The sequence below is a fragment of the Chelonoidis abingdonii genome, chromosome 5 (assembly GCF_003597395.2).
Source record: "Chelonoidis abingdonii isolate Lonesome George chromosome 5, CheloAbing_2.0, whole genome shotgun sequence".
NCBI classification, from domain to species: Eukaryota; Metazoa; Chordata; order Testudines; family Testudinidae; genus Chelonoidis; species Chelonoidis abingdonii.
The window spans coordinates 53,328,128-53,343,249 of record NC_133773.1 but is presented as its reverse complement, the minus strand read 5'-3'; positions in this window follow the sequence as shown (position 1 = coordinate 53,343,249).

Here is a 15,122-nt window from a genome sequence, read left to right as displayed (position 1 = left end):
AGTGCTTCCATGGGCAGAGCTGGGTAGGCACATGGGAGGGTGTTTTCCCCCAGGCCTCAGGCAGGCAGCCTGAACCTGCAATGTAAGAAGTTCTGCAGAGGAGTGAGGAGACCTGCCGCTCCCAGCTTGCACCCCTGAGGCTGAGAGTCAGAATTTTGTTTATAAACAGAGTGATTAAGTTAAGAAAGGGTTGTTAGGTCGATTCCTAAAGTTAAATGATCAGTCCCAAGCTTGGTGAATTATAAATAGTAAATAGCCTAAATGGTGGAGAGTACTTGTAGATTTTTCTGCAGTTGTTCCAAGTGTTGTATTCAAGAGATGGTAACAAAGTTGCTATTATCTTTCTTTGAGAAGATAACTGACTTTTTAGACAAAGGAAATGCAGTAGGTCTAATCTACCTGGATGTCAGTAAGGCACTTGATACATTTCCACATGAGAAATGAATTATTTAAATTGGAGAAGATGAGGATTAATGTGAGAACTGAAAAGTGGATAAGGAACTGGTTAAAGGGAAAATGGCAACGGGTCATCCTGAAAGGTGAACTGTCTGGCTAGAGGAGGATTACTAGTGGAGTTCCTCAGGGATCAGTCTTGAGACCAACTTTATTTAACATTTTTATTACTGACTGTGGCACAAAAAATGGGGATGTACTAATAACGCTTGCACATGACATAAAGTTTGGAGGTATTGCCAATACCAAGGAATACCGGAATATCATACAAGAAGATCTGGATGATCTTGTAAACTCGAATAATAGAAATTGGATGATATTTAAAAGTGTGAAGTGCCAGGTCATGCATTAAGGCCTAAAAAGAATTTTTGCTAGAAGCTAGGGATTTGTCGATTGGAAGTAACCGTGGAGGAGAAAGAGCTGGGTATATTGGTTGATCACAGGATGACTATGAGCCATCAATGTGATGCAACCACATAGGAGCCGACTCTGTGGGTGCTCCGGGGCTGCAGCACCCATGAGGAAAAATGGTGGGTGCTGAGCACCCACCAGTAGCCCCCCTATCAGCTTCTTCCCACCTCCCCAATGTCTCCTGCTTACTGGCAGGCCCTGTGGATCAGTGCCTCCCCTCCCTCTCTATGCCTACTGCCTGCCATGATCAGCTGTTTCGCAGCATGCAGGAGCCTCTGAGGGGGGGAGGCGTGAGGATGTAGTGCACTCAGGGGAGGGGGTAGAACTGGGTGGGAAAAGGCAGGGTGGGGGTGAGAAGAGGGGGGCAAAGGTGGGGCCTTGGGGGAAGGGCCTAGGGCAATGCTGGGGGTCGAGCACCTTCTGGCACTTTGGAAAGTCAGCACCTGTGTGCAGCCAGGAAAAAAGCTAATGCAGTCCTAGGATGTATCAAGCGAGATATTTCCAGTAGAGACAGGGAAGCGTTGGTACCATTATACAAGGCACTGGTGAGTGTGTGCATCTGTAGTATTGTGTGCAGTTCTGGTCTCCCATGTTTAAGAAAGATAAATTCAAACTGAAACAGGTTTTCCATTCCTCAGATCATCCTAATAGCTCTTCTCTGCACCTATCTTAAGAGAAGAGACTCAAAGAGCTTTACTTGTTTAGTCTAACCAATAGAAGGGTGAGGGGAGATATGATTACTCTGAATAAATACATCAGAGGGATAAATACCAGGGATGGAGAGGAGTTATTTAAGTTAAGCATCACTGTGGACCCCAGAACAAATGCATATAAATTGACCATCAACAAGTTTAGGCTTGAAATTAGGTGAAAGATTTCTAACTATGAGAGGAGTGAGGTTCTGGAGCGGCTTCCCTAGGGGAGTAATGGGGGCAAAACACCTAACTGACTTCCAGACTGAGCTTGATAAGTTTACGAAGGGGATGGAATGACAAGACTGCCTACAATGGTGTGTGGTCCATCGGCTGGAGATGGGACACTAGATTGGGAGGGCTCTGAGTTACTACAGAAAATTCTTTCCCGAGTGTCTGTCTGGTGGGTCTTGGCCACATGCTTAGGGTCTAACTGATCATCATATTTGGGGTCAGGAAGGAATTTTCTCCTGGGTGAGATTGGCAGAGACCCTGGGGGGTTTTCACCTTCTTCGGCAGCATGGGGTCACTTGTAGATTTAAACTAGTGTAAATGGTGAATTCTCTGGAACTTCAAGTCTCTAAACCATGATTTGAGGTTTTCAGTAACTCAGTGAGAGGTTAGGGGTCTATTACAGGAGAGGATGGGTGAGATTCTGTGGTGTCTGCAATGTGTAGGAGGTCAGACTAGATGATCACGATGGTACCTTCTGACTTTAATAAGCATATCTGAGTAAGAATTTACATTACAACTTTAAACCTAACCAGTGTTCCATAAGTGACTTGCCACAAGATGTCAGAACATGTTAGTATTAGAGCTGAGTGGGTCTAATAGTTATTTAATTTTCTTTCTTGATCTAGGAATTAGATACAACGCTCCTGTCAGATATTTCTAAGTTGCTATCCGCAAAAACACTAGAGTTTTCAGTTGCCAGAGTACCTTCTGGAATCACTGTTAAAATTGCGTGCCTCCGCTCCTCCATCTGAAACGGTGCCCCATGGACAGGCACAGAATTCCCCCCCCCCCACACACACGTGGCCCCGTTGGCCTGACTGGAGCCACCTCTCCAAACACATATAGAAGTCAAATTACCTCTATGCAGAGTTCACCCTGAGGTCAGAAGACAGTACTGGTGGTGGTGCCCTCACATTTTTAGGATTTGGTATTCAGTGTGAAATGGTCTTTCATTCATTACCAAGATATTATGTGAAAAGAACTGCATGAGGGTTTTTTTTGTTTGTTTTTAAATCTTGGTAACATGTTGCAGTCAGGAAGCACTCCAAAGGCTGAAGTACTTCCAGAGATTTTAATAATTGACATTTTTCTTTTTTCATATGGACAGGAGTGTATTTTCTGCCAAGTCTAGTGTTGCCCACATAAAGTAATAAAATAAAAAGGTAACTTTACATAATCAGATTGGAAAGATGAGACAAATCTTATCAAAATTTTATTTTTTGCCTTTTTAGTTAGGGATTTGCTCTCAGTTATATTTTCTTTATCTCCCCTTCTCCAATAATGCTTACACCACAGTAAAAATGTACAAGAATAAAAAAAAAAAATGGAAATCTCTTTCAAAACATTGTTGCACTTGATCTAATCAGGCGTGTAACCATTACTAAAAGCTGAACGGAAAACAAGATGCATCCGGAGAAGTGAGCTGTAGCTCACGAAAGCTCATGCTGAAATAGATATGTTAGTCTCTAAGGTGCCACAAGTACTCCTGGTTTTTTTGCGGATACAGACTAACACAGCTGCTACTCTGAAAGAAGTTGACAGAGAGTCAAGCTATCTGATAGTCTAATGTACAAAGTGTTGTACAGAACAGGGAAATGGAAATTAGAGATCACGATCTTTATTCTTAGATCTGCCACTGATTCACTGCGTCGCTTTGGGTGTGTCACACAGGCTAAATTTACATATTTGACGCCTAAAATTAAGCATCTACAATCCCAGCCCTACAATGGCCTCAGCATGGGTGAACCCCCACTGAAGTCAGTGGAGGCTTCATGTGGGCACAGAGATTTGCCTCTGTGGAGCTCATTGCAGAATTTGGGTCTAAATCCTTATGTAGGCATGATAACCCTGTAGCATCCTAAACTTAGGTGCAAGACAAGCTGGTTTAAAAAAAAAAACCCACAAAATTTTGACTTTTTATTGAAAATCTGAAAGTTTCAGGTTCTGGGTAAAAATTTAAAGTTTGTATAGAAAAAAAGACACTTTATGTGAAAAATTTTGTTTAGATGGAAACACAAATTTTCCACTGAAAAACAGTTTAGAAGGAATATTTTCAACTGGCTCTAGTGCTAGAGCTTAGCCTAAAGATGCAGTGTAAAATATTTACTAATAACTCCTCCAGCCAGATGATCATGCTAGCTCCAAGCAGGATACAATAAGAAACCTCTCTGCCTTCATTAGGAAGAAGCTACAGCCAAAGTTCACCCTGGAGAATTCAGACTCCACATTACTTTCTGGAAACTTCACCCAACAAAGAAGTCTAGAAATAGAAAAGCGAATAAAGCACAACCACCACACTCAGCCTATGGCTGGTGTCAGAGTGCCTTCTTCCATCTCCCCATGGTCTGCAGATGATCTGTGACAGGGAAAAAGGGAAGGAAGAAGACTTCAGCTTTGCTGGAGGAAGCCACAGTTGATTCCAGATAGCCTTTCCCACAATACATTTTTACAAACCTATGCTGCGCCTGTGAAGAAGGGGAAAAAAAATCTTGCTTCTCCTTTACCATGGAGGCAAAAAAGTCATGCCCCTCAGAACTGTTCTGTAACATTTTTCTCTTGACTTTATATCATTTTGTAAATCTGGACTGACTACACAACCTCAAAACCTACCACAGGTGCTGGAAGTAGGAGTTCTGCAGGTGCTGCAGCATGCCCTGGATTGAAGTGGTTTCCATTATACACAATGGCTTTCAGTACTCCCACAATAAAAATTGTTCCAGCACCCCTGAAACCTATTGTGATGGGTTGGATCACAGAAACCCCTTTGGGAACTACTACCTGATATGCCTAGACTACCTCTAAACCCATTTTCCCTGGCAGCTTGGGACTTCAGTGCCCTGCATGGTTTGAGCAAGGCACACTAGCCTGCTACTAACCCAGGCCCAGGTCTGAACAGTGTCCCCCAAAAGCTGCAGGCTTAACTGAAAACAGCTGAAGAACTGTTCCTATCTCCAACACTCAGATGCCCAGCTCCCAATGGAGTCCAAACCCAAAATAAATCCTTTTTACCCTGTATAAAGCGTATACAGGATAAACTCATAAATTGTTTGCCCTCTATAACACTGATAGATATGCACAGCTGTTTGCCACCCCCCCCAGGTATTAATACATACTCTGGGGTAATAAGTAAAAAGTGATTTTATTAAATACAGAAAGTAGGATTCAAGTGGTTCCAAGTAATAACAGACAGAACAAAGTAAATTACCAAGCAAAATAAAACAAAACACTGAAGTCTAAACCTAATATAGTAAGAAAGTGATTACAGATGAAATCTCACCCTCAGAGATGTTCCAGTATGTTTCTTTTACAGAATAGCCTCCTTCTAGCCTGGGTCCAGCAATCACTCACATCCCCATGGTAACTGTCCTTTGTTCCAGCTTCTTTCAGGTATCCTGTAGGGGTAGAGAGGCTATTTCTTGAGCCAGCTGAAGACAAAATGGACAGGTCTCCCAGGGGCTTAAATATACTTTTTCTTGTGGGTGGAGACTCCCTCTTATGCAGAATCCAGCTCCAAGATGCAGTTTTGGAGTCACATGGGTAAGTCACATGTCCATGCATGACTCCAGTGCTTACATGCTACCTTGAACGTCCCCAGGTAGACTTCTTATGTGGATTGTAGTCTTCCAAGGTCTCATTATCCGTCAAGTGTTTCATGACTGGGCACTTAACTTGCAAATTCCTTTCTTAAGAAGCTGATCAAATGCCTTACTAAGGCTACTTCAAATCAAACAAGTACGCAGCCAATACACCTTTACAGGGGAGGCAGCAATCACTGAAATAATGTAAATTGTGGATTAAAAGAAAAAGATTACCCTTTGTCTCCATTCTACACAGAGAACTGTGCTTTTTCTGACCTCTGGCAACCAGAATTCTTAGCAGCTCTGTAAGTAATTCCAGTTGTGACTCCTGGAGGTTGCCAGATACATGCACTAGAGCAGGTTTGTAGGTAGCTGTCCCTTTGAGATGAAGCCTCATGCTCTGGATGTCCCTGAGCCTCTGTCTGTCAGAAACTGAGGCTGGACAACAGGGAATGGATCACTCAGTAATTGCCCTGTTCTGTTCATTCCCTCTGTGACAGGACATGCTTGCCCTGCACCGGTACTGTAAGGGTCAATGCCACGCTTTGGGCTGAGGAGGCCACACCCTCTTGGCCCTGCTGGGCACTCTCCAGCTGGAGACCAGGCATAAAAGGGAGCATCTTACCCCATTCAGGGCTGACTGCTGAGGAAGCAGGCTGCATGCTGTGGGCTCCAGCCTGGGAACTGCTGAGGCTTCTGGTGGCAGAAGCCGAAGATGCTGAGACCCAGGAAAATGCCCAAGCTCCTGCAGATGCCTAAGGAGTGATGGAGCTGCTGAGAGCTGCAGAGGCTGAGGAGCCCAAAGACTTTGGAAATGCCAGGACCACTGCACCGGGGACAGGGTAGAAAGTAGCTGAGGGGGAATTAGTCAATATGCTGGGTGGTGTCAGTGTGTTACGGAAGGACGCCTTACTGACCTGGTGGTGAGCATACTTACCACCTCTAGGGCCCTGAGCCAGGAGGATCTGGGTCCCCCTACCTGGCTGCCACCAACTCACAGGTGGTGACCCAACCCCTTGACTGGCTCCAGAGCCCTGAGAGTGAGGGAAGTTGTATTGACTCTGGCCATTGGGTCACACAGCCCTGAGGGAAAGGGCAGCCATATTTGATGCTGACCATTCAGCCACACAGCCCTAAGAGAGGGCAGTCATTCTGACTTTTGCCCCTAGGCCATGCAATCTCAAGACAAGGGGTGATTGTACAAACTCAGCTGTGGGGAAATAATAACTCTCATCCTGCCCCATGAGGGAATGGGGTTTGCTTGCCCCGTGACACTCTCTGAAACATCTGGCACTGGCCACTGTTGGAAGATAGGATACTGGGCAAGATGGACCGCTGATCTGACCCAGTATGGCTGTTCTTATGTTCTGAGTTGGCTTGCCTGATGGCAGAGTGGATAGTTGTCTAACATCTAAAAGTACAGATAGTAATAGGCTGAATATCTATAGATCGTGATGAATACAAATTTCAAAAGCACCTAAGTCCTATTTCAAAAGTGAATAAGTCACTCTTTAGGATGGATGGAGCCCTTTGGGAAGAGGAAGTTAGGAAGTTCCTGGCCTGAATTTTATATAAGAGTGTTTTTTGTTAAAAACAAATCCTAGGATGTGTTGACTTGGACACCTTACAGTGAGTGTCAGAGCTCTTCAATGTATCATATTTCACAGTGTGCTCTGTAATGCAGCAGTCATCCTCCCTGTCAGGCTGTTCTACTACAGGGACTGTTCCATTCACCCAGGGCTCCTTTAGCCTGGTATGTGGGGAGGAGGAGATCCTCTCTTGCTATTGTGACCCCTTATAGCTTTCTTTCTCTCCCCTCCAAGGTGAAGAGAGAGGCCTCTGATGGAAGGAGCCAGTTGACCAGATAGCTTTTGGGTAGGAGAGGAGAGAGGGAACAGAGCAGGCCCTGAGCAGTTGTGCTCTTCTCACAATGAGAAAACATCCTAAAAATGGGCTGAGATTCTTTGCTGCCAGAATGGCACCTTGGTGGAGAGGGGGCAAAGGTAGCTTTAACCCAGGCCTGCACAACTTGTAAAGCAGTGAGGGCCATATTACTCCAAAGAAAACAGCTGAGGGCTGAAACCCACCGCATCCCCCCAGCACTGCCCAGCCCGCCCCCCAGCACCATCCGGCCCCGCAAAACAAACCCTCCTTCCTCAGTGCCGCCCTACAGAAACAGTGGGATTGAATCTTGGTAATATGTTATGGTGGGCCCCTAAGGTAATATAATTAAGGTAAAAGAAAAATGTCTTTTTGCTAGAAGTAGAATAAGATCTTCCTCCCACTTTGTAATCAGTTGCCCTGTTGAATGAATGAGATGTGAATGAGGAAGGTGTGGAAGTCAGCACCTCCAGACAGATGCAACCATTGGAGAGGGGCTGGGAGCCAGACCAAGGACAATCAAACTTGTTAAGTAGGCTGACTGAAGAGTATACATACTGATGGCCTAGGAGGTTAGAAGCAAGCACCTTCCTTTGGGAACACCCTCTTTGCAGCATTGGGACAACCCCCAGCCCAGAGAAAAGCAGCAAAAAGGACCAATTTTTATGAGGGACAAGATCAGTAGAACAGGTTAATCACTAACTTGTCGTTCATCTCCTCGCCCTCCCCAAGTATAAAGCCCCCCCACCCCACTGCCTGCCTGGTCGGCTTGTCATTCCCCCAGCTCGCCTCCTCACCCCCCGCTTGCCTCCTCAGCCCTGCCCTTCCCCACTGCCAGCTCACCTGTCTCCCTGCCACTGCCCGCCTGNGATCTGGGCTCTCCCCCTCTCCAGTTGCATCCCCTGCTGCCCCAGCCCTGAGTTCCCCTCTCCACATACCCCATGCTGCCCCAGCTCTGGGCTCCCCACTTCCCTCCACTAGTGCCCCCCTCCACATACCTCCTTCCGCCCCAGCCCAACTTGCCTCTTCAGCCTCCCCCTCCCCCACTGCCGGCTTACTTGCCCCGTTGCCACTGCCCGCCCGCTTGGCTTGTCATCCCTGCACCTCCCCTGGCTTGCCTCCTCAGCCCCCACCCCCCCACTGCCACCACTGCCAGCTTACCTGCCTGTCTGCCGTCGGCTTATCTGCTCTCCTCACCGCCAGTTCACCTGCCTGCCTACCGCTGGCCTCTTACCTTCTGCCGCTGCCCCCACCCCCTGCTGCTGGTTCACCCTCACTCCCCAGCCTGCCACTGGCCTCTTCATCACCCCACCCACCCACTGGCCAACCGCCAGCCAGCCGTTGGCTTGCCCCTCTCCGCTGCTTGCCTACTCATCCCCGGCAGGCTGTATGTTGTGCAGGCCTGCTTTAACCATTCTTTGGATCCATCTGAATCTGGGCTGCTCTGCTTCCCCCTTAGGGCCAGCATTCCCATAGTGGTGTATGTTACAAGGACTTCCCTCTCACCTTACCCCTGCCAAATGCTTTTGGAGGACAGCTAGCAGACATGGCATATAGGGGCTGCATTGCAAGAGGGAGAATCCCTACCTCTTTTTTTTTTTTAGTTACACTATAAACTATCAATGATGGCATCCTGTGCCCCAAAGCCCAGATGTTGCACATCTTGCCACATGTTTTGGTTTGTTTGGATCACACATCAGGAGGCTTAAAGACTGAAAGGTATGATAAATATATAGTAGTTAGGAGCTGTTTGGCTCACAACTCTATTAACAATTACTGGAGTCATCCAGTCTCTTGCCACTTTAAATTCCAATTAACTAGAAAAAGCAATTTTCCAGTGCTAGGGCACAATACTTACTTTCACCTATTTACAACAGTTATAAATCAGAGTCCTAAATAGTTCTTCTCTGAATAAATAACACTCATAATATGCAAAGTAACTTCTAAAGTATATTTTTATATCAGACTAATTCACTAGTGCATACACCCTCAGTGAATAGTGACACAATGGATGTTGGCCAAGGGTTTTGTCTTGAGCTATAGAAGTTTGAAAACATTGTGCCCTGATATTACTCAGCCACAATAATATTAAAGTGCATGGTATGAAATCATGATGATGGATGCTACAGGGTGATGAAAAGTTGCAAGAAAATTGAATTTTTAAATCTTTTGGCATCTTTGTAAAAATATTGCCAAGCCAAATAAACACACTTCACAACGACTTGGATGATAAATCATGGTACTACCCATGGCACATTCTCAGTGAATTGCTGGACAGGGCATTGTGATCTTTGGTCTTCTGGAACACGGTCTTGAGGGATTTGATTTTCTCCCTGCAGTGAGGTACCACCCAGTGAATCCTCTCTTCTACTAGCTTCTTGGAGATGGCCTCACAGAACTGCAGATTTTGGGTACATCTCTCTCCAAATTGTGGGCCTTACTGTTTTCACACTAAAGATTCACCAAAAAGTTGGCATCAGCATCAGGCCAGTTGGCAGAACACTGGGAGGATGTGGATGTTAAATGCCAACCTGGTGTATCTAAATACATACGTGACTTCTGGTGCAGAAGAAGGGAGTAGCTAGAGAGCAAGAAAATAAGGCTCTGAGGGAACTGTGGTAAGGCATTAGAGGACTATTAGCACCTGAGTTAGCTTATGTCCACACTGCAGAGTGGATAAGTCACCAGCCTTTTGCCTAGGTCTCCAGCCGTGCCAGCTAGTCTAGGTTTAAAGCACCAACGTGGGTCAGAGTCACTGTGTTATTGGCTTTGGATGCTTGGCTTCTGTCTTGTAGAATGCAGTAGACCACTGATATTTGCAGAGACATATATATGAATGGAAGCTCCCTGGTCCATAGGTTTGGAACAAAATAATATAGGAGACCTAAAGATTGAAATTCCCTGTCCATCTAACTGGTAGTGTGGTAGGTAGCAGCAAAGTAACCTTCTCTAGACTGCCCCACAAATAACCCCTCAGGACCAAGTCTCTATTTCCATTTAATCTTTGTCTGATGATAGCCTTCAAAACCATCACTTATTGGCTGTTTCTATGATGTGTGTCCTTGTCTGGAACTGGACTGAGACCAATTTACTTCATATAGTCTCAAGTCTTCTCTATAGGGTCTTCTTGAGCAACATGACTGCGATACTACACTGGGGAGCTGATCATGACTCAGGTGGGGGCTGACCAGAAAGGATTGCAGAATGCTGGATCACTCAGTGAGAGAAGCCTGGCTGGAGCCAGCGGGCTGAGTTGGGCTACTGAGCTGAGAGATGCCAGGATGAGGTTACTGGGCTAAGACAGGTTGCAGTAGGAAGTGGTCCAGGGAGGGCAGCAAGTGGTCAGTAGAGCCAGGTCTTGACTGCGTATTAAAAGATCTATGGACTGGATCCCAGAGGAAAGGGAGGGCCTGGGTTCCCTCATTGGTCCACTGAGGAAGATGGGGGCAGAAACCTCCAGGCACAAAAAGTGCTGACTTTTGAAGCTCCCTGATATGAGGGGTAAGGACTAGTGAGTCTGGAGTTGGGTCAAAGGCTCAATGTGAGGTTTATGGGACTATTGTTTACTCTGGAAGGGTGGAACTATAGGTGACTCAGACCTCCAGCTAGGTCACAAGAAGCAACAGACCACTGGAGGCCAGATGTGGCTGTCAGCAGGGGAGAGGGGAGAAGGACAAGTACCACACCCAGCCACTAGGAGGCATATCTGTCCAGAATTTAACATCTCATGTGTTATATGTTCTTCATCCTCTCTGCAGTGGGAGGTATAGGTGCAGTGGAGTGTCTCTTTTCTATGTATTTATGTTGGAGAAGACAAGGTCAAAGGAATGCACTTGGAGAAGAAGGTGATAAGATATATGATGGTTCTCATGAGCTGAAAGATGGGAATGACTCTGAATTGTTACTGCCTTGGGCTGGATTTGAACAAGTGACCTGAAGGGAAAAATCCATGTCTCATCATTCATTCCTGAACTAGCCAGCATTTCAGTTCAAAGGTCCAAAGTCTAGCAAAACAAGCGTCTGATTCTAATCCAAATCAGCAGTTTTAGAATACTCTGACTCAGGCTATATAAGTTACTTATTATGCTATCTTTGATCATGTGAGGAGACACATTCTAGACAGTTTGAGGTTAGGTCCACTGTTCATATTGTATTCAGAAAGAGCCTCCTGGAGTGAATGAACGTACTTACAAGGACAAACACAAAGATAAATAAGAGGTACTGCTAACTTACCAAGAGGCTAATCTTCCCAGCCTCAAAAATGATAACTATGGGTGGCAGAAATCCTCTAAAAACACAAAATTGACTCTTCTGGTAAAGTTTTGAAAGCTAGTATTTGATATTAATAAATGGCATTTTACATTGTGGATTGCAGTGACTGTCTTTCTCCAGAGGGAAATGAAGTCCCATCAGTTGGGATATTTAAATGGCAGGAAGATGGACTAGAAGACCTAATAGTTCTTGTCCATCTTTAATTTTGATGAGACAGATCACGCCCCCCCTTCTCTGTGGCTGGAGGGGATGAAGGCCTACAGATATCCAGATATGGTTGTATTGATCTCAAGGGCGAAAAGAGTTAAATGTGTTTTAAAAACTCTCTTGCTGTCCAACATTAAAACAGATGTGACACTGGCAGATCAGGGCCACGGGCCAATTGTGTATAAGTATAGATCAAAGTAGTGGTTAGATGTGAGTGTATTGGGTGTTTAAACTTCATGAAAACTAATGGGATGTTATGTGTATTGTTTTCACTTCTGTTCCTGTTATAATGTAACAGCAAACGTGTATATCCCTGTAACTAAATAAATCAAAGAAATCTGAAATGCAAATAAAGACCTTAAGCAGAAAAGGCTAATTTCAAAGCAAGTGGTCATTATGTATGATGGTCAGAGGTCAAAAGATTAAGTGCATTCCTCACTCAGTTATCAAAGGAAAACCCTGTGTTGCTAGAGACACTGTCAGCTTGCTTTGTGTATGAAGACACTAAATATAAATTCAAAGAAAGATACTCTCTCTCACTGTTTGAATTCTTACAGGAAAAAGTGTACTAGACACAAGAGATCCCCAGAGACAATCTGGGTACTCTGGAGAAACTTTTGGGAGCCTGCCAGCATGACAAGTGATACTGAAAAACAAACATCCTGAACCTACAGAGGCCTTGATTTACTGGTTTCTTGGTGAACACCCAAAAGCATTAATTGTGAACTTGAAATTTTGTTGATCAAACACAGGAAATTAAAACAAGCACTTACTACATTGAAACAGACATTGAGTGATTATGCAAAACAAATGTAAAGCATCTTTCCTTTTGGAGGCAAAAATGTTAGTCTTATTTTCATTGACAACCTTTCTTTGATAAAAAGAGTTAATTTTACTTTCAGCCATGATGTGTGAAGGGTATTCACTTTTTCTAACCAAGAGACAGAAGATGGAGGAGAGAGGATAGAAAAGTGTGTGTGTGGAGGGGGCAGAGGGGGAGGAAATATGACTTTTGTTGTCTTTGGAAAACTGGTTGGCTAGTCTGTTATGAAAGGATGCTTTGGGCTTGCAGGTCAACCACAACATCTGCTGCTTGGACCCTGATTCACAGTCCGTCATCTAGTTGGGTCATTTCTCCTTAGATAAGGCAGGATTGTGGACATCTCATCTTGCTGTGCTGATGCAATGCAGTTGATTTCAGGATTCGATGAAAAGCCAAGAGAGTAAGAGATGGGGGGGTAGGTGCAGAAAGTAACACTCCAGGGAAGGGAGACTAAAACAGGATTTTGCATGCCTCCCCAGTGCTGGCAATTAGCTATCCCTGCTGATGGGATATCATGATGATTTTCAAGATTCACAGGTGAAAAACAAAGTCCCTTAAATAAGAACAAGGTCTGATAGCCTTACCCTTCAGGAATAAAATCCTTCAGTCTGATCTGCTCCCTCTGTCTTATGGTTAGGGAAGATGAGCTGACCTGCATTGGGAAGATGAGATTCCCCCTCCTTTTTAAGAACTCCAAAAAGGAGAAAAGTGGATGACATGGTTCATCCCCTTGTTATTTTGTCTACCAATTAGGCCTAATATCTCCAATTTTGGTTCATTAATTTCCAGCATCTCACTTTTCTTGTTGATCAAGCATGATCTTAACAAAGTCCTTGAGTTATATTAGTGGGCCTGTCATTCACTGCTGGTCTGACAGGTCCTCTGGTTATCCTAAGTGTAACCCTTTTGCCCTTCTGAGTTGGCAGCAGCAAGGGCCGGGTTCAGTATCCAGGGGTTCTGTTTCAATAACACAATGCATAACCGGCTCAAGCCCCCACTCAGTGACCTGGGACACTTACATACCACCCCCCTCCCCGGGTGCCTCTAGGAGGCAATACTTGCCCTCTCGCAAGCACGGAGTCTGAGTGTAGCAAAATCCTTTTAATAAAGGAGGGAAACAATGCAGCATCACATTGGAGAAACACCAAACAGGATTATAATACAAACCATAAGCAAAAACCCCACTTCCAAGTATGTTTGGCAATGTCCTTTCCCCCTTAGGGTCTTAAGTCCAATCACCCAAAGTCCAACAACCCAAGAGTCTCTGGTCAGTGCCACCCAGAGTTCAAAAGTTTATCTGCAGAGTTTTACCCCCCTCAGCCTGGGTGGAAATGGAGGGGGTGGGCCCATACAAGGTGGTGGGCCCACACAGAGTGGTAAGAGGCACCTTACGTGGGCCAAGGCCAACTGCTCCGCCTCTCCATGGAATTCTGCTGCAGCCTTCACCACGACCAGCTCCACTTCACCAGCTGTGCCGCTCCTCCAGCCATCCGCACAAACTGCTCCACTCCACTCACTGTCCCATGGGCTGCTCCAACATGCTGCAAACTGCTCCGCCCTGCCAGCCACTTAGCAACAGGTCTTCAGGCTCCCCCTCTAGTTAGCACAGCACTCAGCTCAGTAATTCCAGCTCTTAGCGATTTCAGCTCATAGTAGGGGAGCCCCTGTGCTGGTGCACCATTGGTGCAACAAGAATTCAGCTCAGCAGCCTTTAGATGGACTCCTAATGGAATCAAAATTAGCTCTACTCTTTAATAGTAGAGAGAAAGATGTGCAATTGGTGTTCCAGGCCCTCAAAGGGGGGCCCATACCATTATGTACACACACCAGTCCCCAACTCTCTCAATTCACTGGATTTTGGAACCCATGTCCCTTGTCTAGCAAGTGCTACTTAATTGAGGTTGAGTAATTTCTATCATAAAGCAGTCTCATAGTTCCTCATTCACATAGTCAGTGTAACACCACTTTATTCTTCCCTGCCCCAATAACAAAGAAATTGGGGATCCCAGAGCTGTCAAAATAACCATCCCAGGCTGCTGTGGGCTATGCTAGGTGAGGTGGGTATGCCAATGCAAATACCTGAAATTTTTTTCCACACTCCCCATAATTCACCACCAGATGTTAGGTTAGAGCTCATCCTGACTCTGTTTACATAAGGATTAGCTCAAGGCCAACACCCCTGTCCACAGTCTTCACCCCCTCACTCCATCACCACAGTCTGCCTGCAACCCCTCTCGCAGAATCAGGAACTGCAGCACTCTCTTTGTGGTGTGGTCCTCATTATCTATGTCCCCCCTTTCTAGGGGAGCATAGCTCCTAGTCCAGCCACTTCACCAGTGGCAAAGCAAGGGACCCACACTCACTCACTAATTCAAGTCCCAGCCCAGGGACCCTCCAAACTAGTGTCACTTACTGCATTTCTTTGCCTCTACTATCACTGGATTTCCCTGGGCCACTTCCTTGCAGCCACAACACACTCCTCAGTCTCAGCAGCCCATCCAGAGCTCCTTCACTTTTCCCTGGGTTCCTGTCTGCACTAAGCTGTCCATGGTGCTACAGAGTTGTAGCCTA